Raw genomic sequence first — 19,568 nt, 5'->3', positions numbered from 1 at the left:
GTCTACCGCATTGCAGGCAGACACTTTACCATCTGAGCCACGTGGGAAGCCACAGTTCTGGTACAGGGAGACACGTAATACCTTTTAACCTTGTTAACCTTGTTAATATCTTACGCTGCTGGCTTATACAACTGACTTAAAGAATGGCTAAGACTCTTCAACCCAGCATTACAAAGAAATCCAGCCCTCAAGGAGGAAGACCAAAAAGTCCTGAGGCGCACTGTGAATGGTGAGAGCTCTGACTGCCTTGATTAAATCACGCCCCGCATTGTCTTTCTGCCTCTGTCGCAGCAATCAGGGGAGAATCTAAGCTGCCAGCCTGTTCTGTGGGATATTCAAACAAGTTTAGAGAGGTTTTCTTCCTCCGGCAAGATGCATATGCTTCTCGGTGTGTGATTTGCAGGGACCAGGCGGACGAGGACTCAGAAGAGGACAGCTCAGATGTACCACGGCTCCTGAGGCGGGGAGAGCCTCTCTCCTCCGAGGCTGTCTTTCTCTTCTGCAAGCCTGTCTGAACACTTGAGGTCTGTTCAACAGAAAGGGCTCCCTGGATAACATTGCAGTGCTTCTCAGATGGGCTTTCCCCTCCCCTTTCAACAAAAGGAAAGTACTAACTTAACGCTGGCCCACCTTTCTTGGTTTGTCAAACAGAAGCTACAGTAGAAACAGACTAGATTTTATTTGACTTTGTGGGTACTAACCTGGGACTCTTCCCGGAAATTCTCCACAAACATTTTTAGCAGGAATAAATGGTCAAGACTTAGCAGGAGAAAAGTGCCTCTGCACCCAGAGCAAGGTGTTTATCCATGAGACTTTGGCGATTTTGTGGTTAGTTTTCTTTGTTTGCTTAATGTTAGGTTTATTGATGTGTAAGTTACCTGGAATAAAATTCATTCTTTTTATATAATTCTATTAGTTTTGACCAGTGAAACCACAATCAACATGTAGAACATTTTGGTTACCCCCAATCTCTCTGGAACCCCTTTTATAGTCACCCTCCACCCAGTTCCTGGCAATCTCTGATATATTTTCTGTCCCTGTAATGTTGTCTTTAGTCCTGAAAGATTTAATTAAGTTAAAAAAAAAATAGGTCTTTTCTCATAAGAGCTAACAAATAGATTCAATTAGTACAATAAGGTATAATTAAAAAAATAGGTCTGGAGTCAGATAAATACAGGCTTCTATCCTGACTCTGCCCCTTTGCTCACACTGATTTAGGGTATATTACTTAGTTCAGTCAAGCCTCAGTTTTCTTATCTATTAAATGCACTAATAATCAGTAACATTTATTAAATATCACATTACTTGCTGAGACTTGTTTTAAATCACTGTGAGATGCTACCCTATTGATGTGATAGCTAATTTCTTTTCTTTCCTGTTACTGTTTCTTTCTATTTAATCTTACTACCCATATTAGAGGACTGTGATGGTGGTTTAGTCACTAAGTCTCATCCGACTCTTGCGACCCCATGGACTGTAGCCCACCAGGCTCCTCTGTCCATAGGATTTCCCAGACAAGAATATTGGAGTGGGTTGCCATTTCCGTCTCCAGGGGAACTTCCTGACTCAGGAATCAAACCCAGCTCTCCTGCATTGCAGGCTAGGAATCCTAAATTACACGTTTTATCCCCCACAGTGCCTATCAGAAGACATGTCTGTTTTGACTACTGTAACAAAATACCACAGATTGAGTGGCTTATAAACAACATAAATATATTTCTCACAGTTCTAGAGCATGAGAAGTCCAAGATCAAGCTACATTCCTTGCGTGGTGAGAGCCCACTTTCTGATTCATAGACTGCTATCTTTTTGCTGTAACCTCATATGCCAGAGAGGTGAGGGACTTCTTTCATAATGACTCTAAATTCCACTTATGAGGGCAGAGCACTATCAAAGGCCCCAAAAACAACATATTAGGGAGTCAGGCTTCAACACTGGGGAGGTCACGTGCAGTATATAACAGCTATGTGAAACACAGAAATCACATCAAATAATATTAAACATTACCCTGAAAAATTAATGTATTCACATTGTGTTATTTCAATATATAGAGGTATTCATAAATGATTGTATTATTGATATATGCTTTTAAAATTTACATAAGCAGTATAGTTTTAGATCTTTTTTCAACTTTTTCCCCCTACTTACGGTTTTTAAGACTCATCCATTATTTAACTACTAAATAGCATTACATTATATGAATAGACCAGTCTGTCTGTCCATTCTGGTGTCCAGGGATAGTTAGGGTGTCTGCATGTTTTGACTGTGCAAATGTACAAACATTGCCTTGAATAGGAATGATACTCACCTAGTTAAAAAGTGGTTTCCTTTGGGGAGAGGACAGAGAGGAGAAAAGGAGGCAGATAGGGAGCTTTACATGTAGCTGTGATATATTTTTTCTTTAAGAAAAGAATTAGCACCCTGAAGCAACAGAGGTAGCAAATGTTAATATTCATCTGTTAATTCAGGGTGATGAGTTCATGAGAGGTCATTATATTTGGTGTTTTCTGTATTCTAAATTATTCTATAATTAAAAAGGAAATTGTATTTTTAAAAAATACCAAAAGAAAAATCAATGAGCATGGTTCTATCCTGGAATATATAAACACTATTAGTGGCGCTCTTGGGTGTTTCATAAATAACAAAATTTCTTCCATGACCAATGTAAGGCATTTGTGACATATCCTAGTTAGTTTGATGATGTGATGTCAGGAGTCAAGCTTCACCCTGATAAGGCTTTCATGAGTGATTACGGCTCTGTAATGTTTTTCTGTAAGGATCTAACTATATTTTTTTTCCTGCTGTTCTTCTCTTGGCTGTTTTGGTTGGAAGTAATGAGTTTTAGGCACTAAGAAACAGGCACAGAACCCCTTTAAAAATAACTAGATGAAGTTTGTATGTTAAAGAGAAAAGGGTTATGAGGCCTCTTGTAATTCATGTCATCAAACTCTGCTGTTAGCAGAAGTTAGCTAATACAGGGCGCCCAGGGAATAAGCATGCTTTTGCCTTCGTTTTACTCATCTTTTACAAAATAAAAGGAACTTGGCTTTGGACAGGAAATAGCTAAGCTTTGGAAATAGTTGTGAGGCTTATCCCATTCTTTCATTTTAATGACTTTCCTTGGTATTTAATCCCATCTTCCCCTTCTTCTGTGACTGCACTTATTAGCATGCTCTTTGGATAGCTAAGAAAACAAACAAAGCTATCAAAATACAGCTCCCACCAAGTTCCCCTTGTAAAGGTGGCTAGTGAGCATGTTTCCCTGCCCCCTTGTGGCTTGATTACAGAATTCCTGCTGCAGTGACTCCCACGGCTCATTACCCTGCCTCTGAAAATGTTGAGGTATGGAAGGTCCAAGACTCAGCTCTTCCCTTGGCTGCAGAATAGATGGCCACCATTAGTGACTGAGCTTGATCTTCACGATAGCATTTGCCTCTTAAGGCACTGTGGGTTCCAAAATAGTCCTGCTGTCAAATGACCTGAGGTGGCTTGAACTTCAAGCTCAGAAGATCCAAGATTTCATTTTCCATATGCAAAGTCTGAATCTGCAAAATAGGTCATGAGCTGGACCCACAAGCACTTGAGAAAAGTCATGGCTTCAGAGGGAGACTCTTCCTTTTGAGACTGTGATGTGATCTCCAGGACCAACCCTGCTTGTCAGAACCAACAGATATTCATTTCACGACAGTTGAAGAGGCTACATTTTATCAGAGAAGGTCTATTAGATGGAATTTTGAACTGAGTGTGATATGTAATGCTACATAGCATGAGTTGCAGCTTGCTATTGTTAAGATATAAGGGGCAAAGTTTAATATTAAGCAGACCAAAGAAAGACTTCATGGCTGGACTATCATGAGAAACCTTTAAAGTAGGGCATAGATGAGAGGACTTCAGAGCAATAATTAGTTTTTCTCAAACTATGACAGTCCTGAAGTCCATCATGTGTGATCATCATTCACTTTAGTCCCTCAGGGTGTACACTTCCAAAATTTGTATTTACCAAGAATGGGCTGAAATGCAGTCACTGCCCTACTACTAAAAAAAAACATATATATACACGTTGGATCATTTCCATTTCACAGACAGAAAAACTGACTCACCAATGAATTAAAAATGTCTGTTACAGATTTCACAGTAGACCAGTAGCAGAGCACAAAGGTATATCGTGCCTTAGATAAGAATTCTTATCTCTAGAGCAGACTTTCTCTCTGTAACAGTAATGACCTGCTTCACTGCTTCCTAATGCACCATGCGCCTTCATCAACTTGTCCTTCTAGGCTGCTTGAGGCACCAGGTCACTGTGTCACAATGCACTGTCAGATGTCACCGTAACATCAGATGGCTGATGACAGCAGGGGTCCAAGCCAAGGGGTATGGACATATCAACACTTCTGTCTATAGATCATGTTATTTTCTGTACCAGTATTCAAAAAAGGTGCTTGGGGATAACAGAGAAGCTAAAAAATAAAAATGAATCTCTGCCCCCTGGAAAAATGGTTTATCATCTGCTTGCTAGCCTCAACTTTTCATCAGGGTCTCATATTTGATTTACAGTTTGAAAACTGTAAAGCCAGGATAAAGCTACACATTTGCTAATATTGTAATTGTGCAAATAATTTTGCATAATAATTATAGCTCTTGCCTTCCACTCTATAGGAGTACAAATGGCCAGATTTGTAATATATTGTATTTTGAAAAAAGTGAAAGTGTGAGTCAGCTCAGTCATGTCTGACTCTTTGCATGACTTTGCAACCCAATGGACTATAGCCCACTAGGCTCCTCTGTCCATGGGATTCTCCAGGCAAGAATACTGGAGTGGGTTGGCATGCCCTCTCGTGTGTGTATATATATATAATACACACACACACATATAAATTATGTATACAGAATATAGTTAATTATATATGTATGTGTTCTATTATTTTAATCCAGAGAGAAGTAAACACTAAGATGTAAAACAATAGCTATTTTTTCATTCTCTAAACTGAAATAGATTTTCCTCATGAAGTTGATGGTAGAATATATAGATCTGTCAGTTAACTTAGATACAGATCCTATGCATTTTCCATCTTTTGCTTGTTTTTTCTCATTCCTTCTGTTTCACCATCTTGCTACTTCTCTATCTACTGGTACCCTCACTCTTCACACAGTCCATGCCCCATTCTGCTACAAGCCTTCACTGAGTCTAGAAGCCTTTTTTCATTACAAATTAGGGATATCCCATCATGGCTTTGATTTAGGGTTTCTGAGAATATGTTTCTGTGGTCCATCTTATTGTACTGAAATCATCTAGAATGCTGACTGAAAATACTAGTCAATGGTACCTACCCAAGACCTATCAAGCAGAACTGTTTGTATGAGCATCATTATCTTCCATTGTTATGCCTATTCAAATTTGAATTTCATTGTCTTAGAGCAGTGACTTTCAGTAGGGATGTTAACAGCCTCCGCTCCCCCCCCCCCCCCCCCCCCCGCCGCCGCCGCCCCCGGGACATTTCTTAAAAATGCAGGTATAACCACTATAGAACTGGCATTTCTTCCATTAGGTTTGATGGTGATGGTAATGACCAGTAGAATTTAAACTGTCCCACCACATTTTAGCCTGGAAATAATGCTGTTATAATATCTGAGGAGTATCTCCACCACAAGGACTGAAAATTACCTCCAGGGAAATCATTATTAGTGAAGGGAGATTTCCTTTCCTAGGAATGGACTGAAGTGTGAATATGTTGAAAACAATTGCCCTTGAGTTTTGTGATGCTCCTCAAAGTAGTTGGAAGAAAAAAAATAACACTACATATCTGACTGATTTTTATATTACAAAAGACTTAATTGTATGTGGTAACACAGAAACTAAATAAATTTCTTATATAATGGAAATGAGTAATAAGTATCACCAGCTTTTTCTGGTAATATTCAACATGTGAAGTGAAGTCGCTCAGTCATGTCTGACTCTTTGTGACCCCATGGACTGTAGCCCACCAGGCTCCTCTGTCCATGGGATTTTCCAGGCAAGAATACTGGAGTGGGTTGCCATTTCCCTCTCCAGGGGATCTTCCCAACCCAGGGATCAAACCCAGGTCTCCTGCATTGCAGGCAGATGCTTTAACCTCAGCGCCACCAGGGATTGATATAATTTATATATATATCAACATAACTGGCATAATATATATGATATAATATTCTGGTGATATTCAACATTCAATATAATTTTGAGGGGCTATAAAAATATACCACACATTTCAGAGAGCATCATTGACTAAGGGCCCCATCTGCTGACCCTCTGGATCACCAATCACATTTGCGCCAAAGCCACCCTTCTTGCAAGCAACTCCCAGCCGATGCCTGAGCACAAAGTGGGTAATAAGGCAGGCTTGTCCCAGTGAGATTTGCTGAACTCCTGATATAGTGACTTTGGCTCAAGGGCTTCCCTCTGGCCTGACTGAACCTTCTCTAGAACATCGCTGCAGTTACAGGTCTTCTGACTCTATCCTTCTTCCTTCCCTTTCTCCTTCCACAGGTGTCAGACCTATATCATGGTCTGACTAAAGGCTCTCCCTGCCTCCTCTTTCTCCCTCTCCCCATCTTCTCTTATGCTTTCCCCGATAAATCTCCTGCTTGTCAAGTTTTGTCTTGATATCTGCTTCTTGGGAGGCCTGAACTAACACACTACACGTTATCACAAGTACTAATCATTTCATATTCTGTCCACTGCACCACACATACACACACATGCACACTTACTAGATTGCTCATGCTTTCCTCTCATTGCTTTCTTTTTCTTGGTTCCTTTCCCAGTCTCATTCTTATGGTTTCTTGTTTCTGATGGATGACAATGAATGGTAGTGTATTTTTTATATAAGATACTCTTCTCTTGGCATTTTAATTATACATTGTATCTTCTTGTTAATAAAATACTTGAAACAGTAAAGAGAAATTTTCCTAAAACCCCCTAAGTCAAACTACTTGTGGCAATTTCAGTACTCCTTAGGGAGATATTTGGGCGCCAGAGGCCCCTCAAGTCATGCTCTGGAATAACTGTCTGCTATGGTTACTTCTGTGTCATGGTATAGTCATCACGCTCCTCTTCCTTTCCTGTCCACTCCTGCCTCCAAAGCAAGGGTGAAGACTAGGCAGGCTTTCCCTCTTCTCCAAATTACCATGATAGTTCTATTTCCTGCCATACAAAAGAGCAAAGCAACTTTTAGCAGTTTCACTTGTTTGACCTCTGTCAGAACTATAATGGGAGAAAAACGAGTCTGCCAAGTGATGTATTTTAATATAAGTAGTTATACTCAAGTATTCTGAAGTAAGAAAATTGGAGAAATGAGGGGAATGATCCCACAGCTGTAAGATCATTATCAACCATGACTGTTGGTACAATTAGACTTTCTGTGTCACAGCTAATACAGCCGAATAGCTGACACTCTAAGCTAGTCACCATTGCAATAGATTCTAAACGTTGTACCCCATAGTATGCTATCTTCTATGGCAGATAGAGCAGTATTTTGCAATTTTTATCAGATCATTCCAGTCGTTTCAGAAAGAATTATGTCCCTTAGCAGAACAATACATAATACATTTTCTCAATTGAAGTGGATATTGAAATGATCATTTAAAAACTGGTATGTATTTAATATTTAATATTTCATGGTAGGCCTAACATTCTTTCTAATTGCCTCCATATTTATCCTCAATATCTTTGCTTACTCTCTTGCAAATTTAGAATGAAAGTTCATCTCTTTCTTTGGGTGACTGGTCCCTATACTGATTGGAAGGAAAATAAAAAGCAAACATGAAAGTGATTGCATCTGCCAAGCAAGTTGTTTTAAAAGCTAAAATTTCGAATGAATTATTTTAGTTGATGGTGGACTCTGTCAGTGATGAGATTACCTACTCTTTCATATGGTATTTTACTCACTCATTTTAACTATTTTATCCTCTTCTTTGCACAATGAGTTCCTTTTTTTTTTTTTTTTTTGATCACATCTCATGGCACATGGGATCCTAGTTCCCTGACCGAGGATCAAACCCACATCCCATGCATTGGAAACACAGTCTTAACCACTGGACCACCAGGGAAATACTGCACATGAATTTTTAATTCAGAGAGAATGCCTTTGGGGACAGTGGTGAAAAAGAAAGTAAATATAAGTGTCTCACTGCTAAAGGAAATAATCTGATTTGTTAGTTTGTCAAGTTCTGTAATAATCTGAATCCAATGTACCTTTTTGATATTATATTTCTGCTACCCTGTACATGTATCTTACACACCATCCAGACCAGACCACTCAGTCTTTCTGGAGCATTAAGTGAGGATACTGGCCTCTGAGTCTTCTGCTCATACTGTTCCATCTTCTTAGAAATCATTAAGATGCAGCCCACCAGCCCCCGGCAGCCACTCTGCTCTCTGTTTTTATAAGTTTGACTGTTAGATTTCACATGTAAGATCATGCAATATTTTTCTTCCTCTCTCTCTGTCCTATTTTGCTTAGTGATAGTGACTATAGTTACTAATTTTGTATTGTGTACTTGAAAACTGGCAACAGATTAAATCTTAAATGCTCTTACCATACATATATAAAGGTAACTATGTGAAGTGATGGTTTTGTTAATTAAGATGATTGTGATAATCATTTTATAATATGCATGTGTATCAAATCATCACTTTGTAAACTTAAACTTACACAGTGTTATATATAAATTATATCTCAGTAAAGCTGAGGGAAAAATAGATGCAGCCCATCTCTTGAGGACCTATTCATACGTCACTTTTCCATGATGACTTTCTTGACTCTCCAAGGAGAATGTGACCCCTGTACCTTTGAAACCAACATAACACAAAACAGTTTGCAGGCACAGATTGTCAAGCACAGATTCTGCAGCTGGACTATATATTGAAATCCCAGTTCCACTGCTGTGTGATCTTAAACAAGTTGTCTAATATTTCTGAGCTTTAATTTCCTGGTCTGTTAAGTGGGGAAAAACAATAGTTTGAATAAATGTTTGTTTTGAAAACTAAATTAGATAAATTATTATGTTTATGTTTTGGTATGGCTTTATAGTATAATTGTTTATTTATACGATTTCTTTCTCCTCGTATTTTGTAAGCTCTTTGAGGTTAGAGATTTTATTTTTTCGTCTCAGTCTCCACCATAGTGGATGTTCAGTGATTTTCTTTTTTTTTTTGTGAGTGGCTGAAACACAGAGTGAGTGAATTCTGATTTCTATGTCTATTCTCATAGTAGTCAATACCATTAGGTGATAAAAGTAATCATTATAAGAATAGCAGGTGTGATAGGAAGACAAATGAGAAATTTACCTTTAGGGACTTCAGAGGGGACACACCTGGTCATGACTTACTGGCATAAACTTTTGGTGTAGCTTCCATTTTTCCTATCCCTAAGCATCTGCTTCCAAGCTGGGGTTTTTTGTTGTTGTTGTTTTGTTTTATTTTGTTTCATTTTTTAGTAAAAAAATTTCCAGGTGGGTCGAAAAGCCAACAGATTCCAATAAGTACTAAAGAAGAGAAAGGACAGCTGAAGAGGTTGCCAGCCAAGAAGGTTTATATGGAATCCTATTACTGGGGATGTATATGAAAGCCAGATGACGCCTCCAGCCAGATACTGGATCTGGTTAAGCTAACACTGCTGATTTCCTTTCAGGCTTTAATCAGTTGGACCTTTATTTTCATTTCATGAGCTAAATTAAAAGCACAATGGAGTAAAATATCCTAATATTGATTGCCTCATTTTAAACCAGTTGATAACCACAAGTCTCTGGCTTAATACCTGCCTTGCTACTCTGAATTTATACTGCGAAACCCATATTAAATGTTGTCCTCATTGTTAGCTACAACATAGTGATATGTTTACTGGAGAAGGCAATGGCAAACCTGAATATTCATTGGAAGGACTGAAGCTGAAGCTCCAATACATTGGCCACCTGATGCGAAGAACTGACTCATTGGAAAAGACCCTGATGCTGGGAAAGACTGAAGTCAGGAGGAGAAGGGGACGACAGAGGATGAGATGGTTGGATGGCATCACTGACTCAATGGACATGAGTTTGAGCAAGCTCCGGGAGTTGATGATGGACAGGGAGGCCTGGTGTGCTGCCATCCACGGGGTTGCAAAGAGTCAGACATGACTGAGTGACTGAACTGAACTGATATGTTTAAATACGAATTCCATGTCAGCATAGTAATTATCTTTCTACATGTGACTGGTGATTAAAAATTTGCAAAATTCTGGTATGATTATTATTTAACATGTATACTTGATTTTGTCTCAGAAGAACACACCTCTAATTTGATCATGAAAATTAATGGTAAATGGCTTTTGCTTAGGTTCTTTGTAGATACACTCTATTTCTTTTTTTTTCATTTATTTTTATTAGTTGGAGGCTAATCACTTTATAATATTGCAGTGGGTCTCGTCATACATTGACATGAATCAGCCATGGAGTTACACGTATTCCCCATCCCGATCCCCACTCCCACCTCCCTCTCTACCCGATCCCTCTGGGTCTTCCTAGTGCACCAGGCGCGAGCACTTATCTCATGCATCCAACCTGGGCTGGTGATCTGTTTCACCATAGATAATATACATGTTTCAATGCTGTTCTCTCAAAACATCCCACCCTCGCCTTCTCCCACAGAGTCCAAAAATCTGTTCTATATATCTGTGTCTCTTTTTCTGTTTTGCATATAGGGTTATCATTACCATCTTTTAAAATTCCACATATATGAGATACACTCTATTTCTATTGAGCAGCTATCTACAAGGTAGAAAAATGCCACTGTATGCCTCAATCTTTGTTTTCTCTTTACCATCATCTAAGATTTCTCTTATCAGGGAAAGGAGTAAAGAAGCATGCCTCAAAATCCACATACCCTAAGTTAGTTAGTGCATTGTCAGAGAATAGAGTCCAAAATGGGGAAAGCAAGAATAAAAACCTGTTTTGTTTTAGTTACTATTTGAAATCTGACATTTCAAAAATACGGATTGAACTCCATTCATGTTTAATTAAGTCTTTGTCATATTCAGTAAACCTTCCTCTAGAATATCCTTGGATTCTTTAAATCTGTAGTCTAAATAAGGCATGCCATGTTTTAGCAATCAGATAATAATAGGAAGTATTTGTTCTAATCTCTTAATTCATAACTTTCTTAGATGCATAGAACGTGATGGTTAAACTATAAGGGGAATCTGTTTTATTTGTTATGGATCATTTCAGTGGTGATTAGATGTCTTAAATTAGTGTGCCTGTATTTATTTACTGATACTTCAGTATAAAGCTCATGTAGTATAAATTCTTATAAACATTGCCTGTGTTATTGCTCAGTCTCTAAGTCATGTCCAACTCTTTATGACCCCATGAACTGCAGCGCACCAGGCCTCCCTGTCACTCACTATCTCTTGGAGTTAACCCAAGTTTGTGTCCATTGAGTCGATGATGCCATCCAACCATCTCATCCCCTGTTGCCCCCTTCTCCTCCTGCCTTCAGTCTTTCCCAGCATAAGGGTCTTTTCAAATGAGTCAACTCTTTGCATCAGGTAGCCAAAGTATTGGAGCTTCAGCTTTAGCATCAGTTCTTCCAATGACTATTCAGGGATGATTTCCTTTAGGGTTGGCTGGTTTGATCTCTGTGCAATCCAAGGAACTATCAAAAGTCTTCTCCAGCACCACAATTCAAAAGCATCAATTCTTCAGCACTCAGCCTTCTTTATGGTCCAACTCTCACATCTGTACATGACTACTTGGAAAACCATAGCTTTGACTATATGGACCTTTGTCAGCAAAGTGATGTCTCTGCTTCTGAATATGCTATCTAGATTTGTCATGGCTTTCTTTACAAGGAGCAAGTGTCTCTTAATTTCATGGCTACAGTCACCATCCACAGTGATTTTGGAGCCCAAGGAAATAAAATCTGTCAGTGTTTCCCTTTTTCCTCTTTTATTTGCCATAAAGATGGGACTGGATGCCATGATCTTAGTTTTTTGAATGTTGAGTGTTAAGCCACCTTTTTCACCTTCATCAAGAAGCTCTTTAATTCCTGTTCACTTTCTGCCATTAGAGTGGTATCATCTGCATGTCTGAGGTTGTTGGTATTTATCCTGAGAAACTTGATTCCAGCTTGTGATTTATCCGGCTCAGCATTTCCCATGATGTACTCTACATATAAGTTAAATAAGTGGGGTGACAATATACAGGCTTTTCATACTCCTTTCCCAATTTTGAACCAATCTATTGTTCCATGTCTGATTCTAACTGTTGCTTAGTAAGTAATTAATGAATATTTATTGAAAGGAAATTTCTAAATGAATATATTTTTGCTATAAAGAGCAAACTATGTACTATATGTACTATAGTACATATATCTATGTACTATATCCATATGTACTATATCCATATAGTACATATATCCCATGTACTATATCTCCTTTAGAAATATTGGCAAGGAAGTCTCCTTTAAATTCTAGGGTAACAAGAATAATGAATTTCCTTAAACATGCAATGAAGTTACTGTAAGGTTTCCAGGTAGAAATAACGGCTGGGTGTCAATGTCACAATATATACAAGCACTATGCTGTGCTTTACTTGGATTCTCTTGTTTGGTCCAGACATCCACCCTACTAAGTACTATTATTAGCATCAGTTTACAAATGAGGAAATAGAGGTACGGTTGAGTAATGGTTTAGATATTGCTTTAGTACTTGCCCAATGTCACTTTTTAGAAGTGGTAGATCTTGATTTATGGCCTAGTGTTAGTTGCTCAGTCATGTCCAACTCTTTCCAACCCCATGGACTGTAGCCCACCAGGCTCCTCTGTCCATAGAATCTCCAGGCAAGAATACTGGAGCGGGTTGCCATTTCCTTCTCCTAGAGATCTTCCTGACCCAGAAATTGATCCAGGGTCTCCTGCATTGCAGGCAGATTATTTACCATCTGAGCCACTAGGGAAGCCCGATTTACAGTAAGATCTCAGTAATCATTATGATTTACTGCCTTTCATATGCAGAGTACATCATGAGAAATGCCAGGCTGGATAAAGCACAAGCTGGAATCAAGATTGCCGGGAGAAATATCAACAACCTCAGATATGCAGATGACACCACCCTTATGGCAGAGTGTGAAGAGGAACTAAAAAGCCTCTTGATGGAAGTGAAAGAAGAGAGTGAAAAAGTTGGCTTAAAGCTCAAAATTCAGAAAACTAAGATCACGGCATCTGGTCCCATCACTTCATGGCAAATAGATGGGGAAACAGTGGAAACAGTGGCTGACTTTATTTTTCTGGGCTCCAAAATCACTGCAGATGGTGATTGCAGCCATGAAATTAAAAGACGCTTACTCCTTGGAAGGAAAGTTATGACCAACTTAGACAACATATTAAAAAGCAGAGACATTACTTTGTCAACAAAGGTCTGTCTAGTCAAGGCTATGGTTTTTCCAGTGGTCACCTATGGACGTGTGAATTGGACTATAAAGAAAGCTAAGTGCCGAAGAATTGATGCTTTTGAACTGTGGTATTGGAGAAGACTCTTGAGAGTCCCTTGGACTGCAAGGAGATCCAACCAGTCCATCTTAAAGGAGATCAATCCTGGGTGTTCATTGGTAGGACTGATTTTGAAGCTGCAACTCCAATACTTTGGCCACCTGATGTGAAGAGTTGACTCATTTGACAAGACCCTGATGCTGGGAAAGATTGAGGGCAGGAGGAGAAGGGGACAATAGAGGATGAGATGGTTGGATGGCATGACCAACTCAATGGATGGGTTTGGGAGGACTCCGGGGTTTGGTGATGGACAGGGAGGCCTGGTGTGCTGCGGTTCATGAGGTCACAAAGAGTCGGACACGACTGAGCAACTGAACTGAACTGAACTGATAGAACTCAGAAAATGTATATTTTGTACAAGAAAACCAAGTTAGGATCATGTACTTCAAAGCTCACTCATTTAGTCAGTCAATAAATACTTATCATACACCTATACTGTGAGGTTTTTCAATAATCCCTTCCTAGAAGTTCAAAGTTGAAAAGAGAGACAGTTCCTGTCCTCAGCGTGTTCACAGGCTTTCAGGGGGTGATTCAACTTGGTGAGGGCTACGCCACAGATTTAAACAAGAGACAGTGAAGTCATCTTCAAGGGTTCCCAGATTACCCATGTTGGTCTGGAATTTTCTCAGTAGAGGAATTGAGGAATCATCATGGAGGGTGAACAGGAATTGACAAGGCCAGCAGTATTCTAGGCAAAAGAACAGCCTGGGGAAAGATGTGGCAATGAGAACTATCAAGGGGTCCAGCAAGACTATAGAACATAAGCACAAAAGGATCGTAAGTTCATTGAGGGTTTTATGTTCAAGTTCACACAGGCTGTTTGTGGGGTCCAGATTTGATGAACCCAGACTCAAGTATGTCAGCCTGGCCCCATGGTTTGAGCTGGTAGCAACTCTATGTGGAGGCTTGCTCCTGCACCCATCCAAATGTTAGAGTTTGCTTCCTCTTGTATTCACTGTTCTTCCACACATACACTTTGCATTCAGTTTTTACATTGGTTCTTTAAGGAAGTTTTAATTAATTGTACCACTCATTTCATGTTGACCAACAAAAAGGGAAAAAAAAATTCAGGCTTCCTGTTGATGATAAAGATGATGGATGCTCTTTTCTTTTTGAATAGTGTTGCCAGGCATGATTGATGTAATAATAGGTAGGTTTCATTTTAATGCTAGTGACAATGGGGGGAATAGTTGGCAAGGAGTGGTACTCTATAGCAGGTATTTAACGAAGACAGCCTGAAAATCAATATTAATCCTTTGCTGGCAGCTGAAAATTTCAAGCAACTTAAGCAGATGAATGGGCCATAATGTCAGTCTGTAGTATTAGTCTATTCATTGGCTCATTCTTAGACTAAATGAGAACTGTTGTTGATTAAAAATCCATTCCAGGGATGGCACCACACATTTTAAACAGTTCTTATTTTCTCTTGGGGCCAGAAAATGTGCCTCCCTTTGCCTTTTCAGGTCTGTCTTTAATCCCGTTAATTTCCAAGTAGCTCAGTACTTCTCCTGTGGGCAAAATTCTTACCGGCCTTTTCAAGGTCTAGGCTTATCTGTCTCCCAGCAATGGAGCCCTCCCCACCTAGACAGTACATGAGCCCGAGATAATTCAAGGCTGTGACAGCCTCAGGGAGATGTCCCATAGAACAAATAGAACCTCAGATATGGCCCCATGGCTGGATTTCTTGTCCTTATGCATGCATGTTGATAGAAGAGCTACCACGGGAAAGCAATGAGGAGAATTAAGAAAGAAGGAACAATGACCTTTCTCTATTTCTTACCTAGTAAATGTATCCTAGGATTATTGATGTAATTTAGTCTATCTACTTTGGGGATCAGCAGGCATAGAGCTTACATTAGGCCCAAGGCTGACTAGTGTGGCAAAACGCTTGGAACAATGAACTTGAGTTAGTCAGTATTCCAGGAAACAGGAACTTTCTATAGTTTCACCTGCTACTTGCTCCTGGAACAGTAGGGAAGAATTCTTTGATGGACATGTCGTGATCTTTATATGAGTCAAGGATAGCTTTTCATCTGTGTAGAAATTTGATGACTGAGAAAGCATTCTCTTTCACTGAGACTGCTATAGTTTTCCTTGGTTATATATTTATTTAGAAATAATTATAGCATATTTATTTAGAAATGTCCTCATGTCTCGTGTCTTTGACCTATGTTGATGGTAAATATATGTTTTCCATATTTCTTAATAATGTTTTTCTCTCAATCAGATCTTTGGAATCATTGTGACAATGCACAGGAACCTCGGTTTACAAAATTTTGCTTTCACATTATTGATTGGGAAAGATCTAAAATAATGTGAATGTGTTTTTAAGTTCTCTTGATAAAAAAGGGAGGGAGAGAAATTTTCACAATATAATCTCCAGTGGGGCTGTCTCATGTTAGAATGAAATGAAATTATTCAAATTTATAACAGACTGCATTTCTAGGAGTTAGACCTGATGTCTTCTTCACATCCTAGGGGAAATGGATTCTTGGTTTTTGTGAAAAGAGCAGACTAAAAGTTTTAATTAAGAAAGTGTACAGAATTGGAAGTCCAAAAAACTCCATCCATGGAGGTTTGATTTAATTACAGAGAACCTCTAAAATGATCCCACTGTTATAAGGTTTAGAGAAGAGTGAGAAATAAAACAAATTTAATTCTTATACATTTCTTACTGTAATGCAAGCATAAATCTAGAAACGTTGCTTTGTTATCATGCTAGACACTCACAACTTTTGAAAGTTTGTGTTCCTATACAATTAGATGAGATCATTGAGACAGAACAGGTGCGTTAGTGCATTCAGATGCCCCTGGTTTCAAAGCTTTTACTACACTTTTTAACACACCATACTATGCTAAAAAAATTCTAATATGTGATGAAGGCACAATAGATTAAGAAGTACTCCCTTATGGTCCAGCGGTTAAGACCCTGGCTTCCAGTGCAGGGAATGTGGGTTTAATACCTGGTCAGGAAACTAAGATCTCACATGTTGTGTGGCAAAAAAAAAAAAAAAAAAAAAATAGATGAAGAAGTCCTCCTTGATGTCTCCCTTTTTTTTCACATCTTAGCTTCAAGCTTTTAGGCTCTAGCTACACATTTTTATGTAGAGTCCAGTCACCTCTCTGTTGCTATCATGCTGCTGCAAGCTATCAACATCTTTCTTCCTGGATTATGTAATATCCTTCTAACAGGTCTCCCTATATCTCCACTTGTCCTCATATTGTCTAGCCTTGACATAGAAGTTTGAATGGACCTTTTAAAATGTCAGATCAAATCACTCCTCTACTCAGAAATATTCGTTGGCTCCCTGCTTCATTCAAAATAAAAGGCCATTATAGTTCACTGAAAGTGGTGGATTATAGCACTCCAGGTCTCCATCCTTCCACAAAAGCAACTAATAAGCTAGCAAAAACTGTCAGAGTCAACTTTTACAGAGCTTCAGAACCTAGTCATAAATACAACAATGAACAGAAATGAATGAAGAAGGAATAAGGTCCAATGCAATGAAAGAAATCAGTGACATTTTTAAAAACAGACTTTATTTTCTTAAGAGTAATTTTAGATTTACATCAAATTTGAGCAGAAAGTATATGAAGTTCCCATATACTCCCTGACTCTACATTCACACAGGCTCCTCCACTACCAATATCCCAATACCAGAGTGCTACATTTGTTATGAATACAATACCCTACATTGACACATCATTATCACCCAAGGTCCATAGTTCTCATTAGGGTTCACCCTTGATGTTGTATTACATTCTATGTATTACATTCTATTGTATACATTGTCATTACATTCTATAAGTTTTGACAAATATCCACTATTATAGGATCATACAGAACAGTTTAACTCCTTTAAATCCTTTGTGTTCTGCCTACTCGACCCTCCCTGCCCCCCCAAACTCCTCACAATCAATTACCTTTTTACTGTTTTCATGGTTTTACTTTTCTATAATATAATATACTTGGAATTATACAGTACGTAGCATTTTCAGATTGGTTTCTTTTTTTTTCCAGTTTCAAAGGAATTTAATATTATTTACACAGTTTCAGATTGGTTTCTTTCACTTAGTAATTTGCATTCAAGTTTCCCCCACATTTGCCATCTGTACATCTTCTTAGGTGAGGTGTCTATTTAGATCTAGAGCCCATTTTTAAATCAAGTTGTTCATTTTCTTATTATTGCATTTTAATACTTCTTTGTATACTTTGCATAACAGCCATTTATCTCTTATGTCTTTTGCAAATATTTTCTCCCAGTCTGTGACTTGTCTTCTCATTCTTCTGACGATGTCTTTCACAGTGCAGACATTTTTACTTTTAATCAAGTTCAACATATCAATTATGTTTATCATGGATCATGCCTTTGGTGTTGAATCTAGACTCCTGTATTACTTCTAAGAGTTTTACAGCTTTGCACTTTGCATTTAGGTATATGGTTCATTTTTAGCTAATTTTGTGAAGGACATAAGTCTGTCTGGATTCTTTTTTCTTTTTTTCTTTCTTTCTTTCTTTTTGCATGTAGCCCTCTAGTTTTTCCAGCACCATTTGTTGAAAGACTGTCTTCTCTCCTTCATATTGCCTTTGTTCCTTTGTCAAAGATTAGTTGACAATTAGGTGATTATCTTTAAACGGGTCTATTCTTTATTCTGTTCCATTGATCTATTTTTATTTCCTTTTTCTTTTTCTTTTTTTTTTTTTACCAATACCACACTGTCTAGATTATTATATCTTTATAGTAAGTTTTGATGTCAAGTAGCATCAATTTTCTGGCTTTGTTCTTCTTCAATATTGTATTGAATATTCTTGGTCTTCTGCCTCTCCATATAAACTTTAAATAAATTTCTCAGTGTCCACAAAATCACCTGCTGGGATTTTGACTGGGATTGCAAATATACAGACCAAGTTGAGAAGAACTGACAGCTTAACAATACTGAGTCTTTCTATCCATAAATAAGGAATATATCTCTGTTTATTTACTTCCTCTTTGATTTCTTTTATTAGAGTTTTTGTAATTTTCCTCACATATATTCATAGGATATTTATATAGGTAGATTCATACAAGAGTATTTCATTTTGGGGAATGCTTATTTAAATGGTATTATAATTTTAATTTCAAAATTTCAATTGCTCATTCTTGGTATACAGGAAAGTGATTGCCTTTTGTATACGAACTTTGTAGCTTGCAACCTTGCTATAATAGTTTATCAGTTTCAGGAGAGTTTTGGCTGATTCTTTTGAATATTCTACATAGACATTAATGTCAATACATGGGATACAGCAAAAGCAGTTTTAAGAGAAAAGTTTATAGTGACATGAAGAAAAAAGAAACACCTCAAATAAATGACCTAACTTTACAACAACTCAAGGAACTAGAAGAAGAACAAAAAGTTAGTAGAAGAAAGGAAATGTCAAAGATCAGAGAAAAATAATGGGATAGAGACTAGAAAACAATAGGAAAGACTAATGAAACTAACAGCTGGTTTTTTGCAAAGACAAACTGTTAGCTAGACTAGAAAAAAAGAAAGAAGGCTCAAATGAATAAAATGCAGACATGAAAGAAGAAACATTATAACATAGGAATACAGAAGATTATGAGACAACGATGAACAATTACACATCTACAAATGGAATAACCTAAAAGAAATGAATCAGTTCAGTTCAGTTGCTCAGTCGTGTCTGACTCTTTGCGACCCCATGGACTGCAGCATGCTAGGCCTCCCTGTCCATCACCAACTCCCGGAGTTTACCCAAACTCATGTCCATTGAGTTGGTGATGCCATCCAACCATCTTATCCTCTGTCATCCCCTTCTCCTCCTGCCTTCAATCTTTCCCAGCATCAGGGTCTTTTCAAATGAGTCAACTCGTCGCATGAGGTGGCCAAAGTATTGGAGTTTCAGCTTCAACATCAGTCCTTCCAGTGAACACTCAGGACTGATCTCCTTTAGGATGGACTGGCTGGGTCTCCTTGCAGTCCAAGGACTCTCAAGAGTCTTCTCCAACAC

This window comes from Cervus canadensis, chromosome 14, assembly GCF_019320065.1.
Source record: "Cervus canadensis isolate Bull #8, Minnesota chromosome 14, ASM1932006v1, whole genome shotgun sequence".
NCBI classification, from domain to species: Eukaryota; Metazoa; Chordata; class Mammalia; order Artiodactyla; family Cervidae; genus Cervus; species Cervus canadensis.
The sequence above is the reverse complement of the archived record's forward strand: the minus strand, read 5'-3'. Positions refer to the sequence as shown.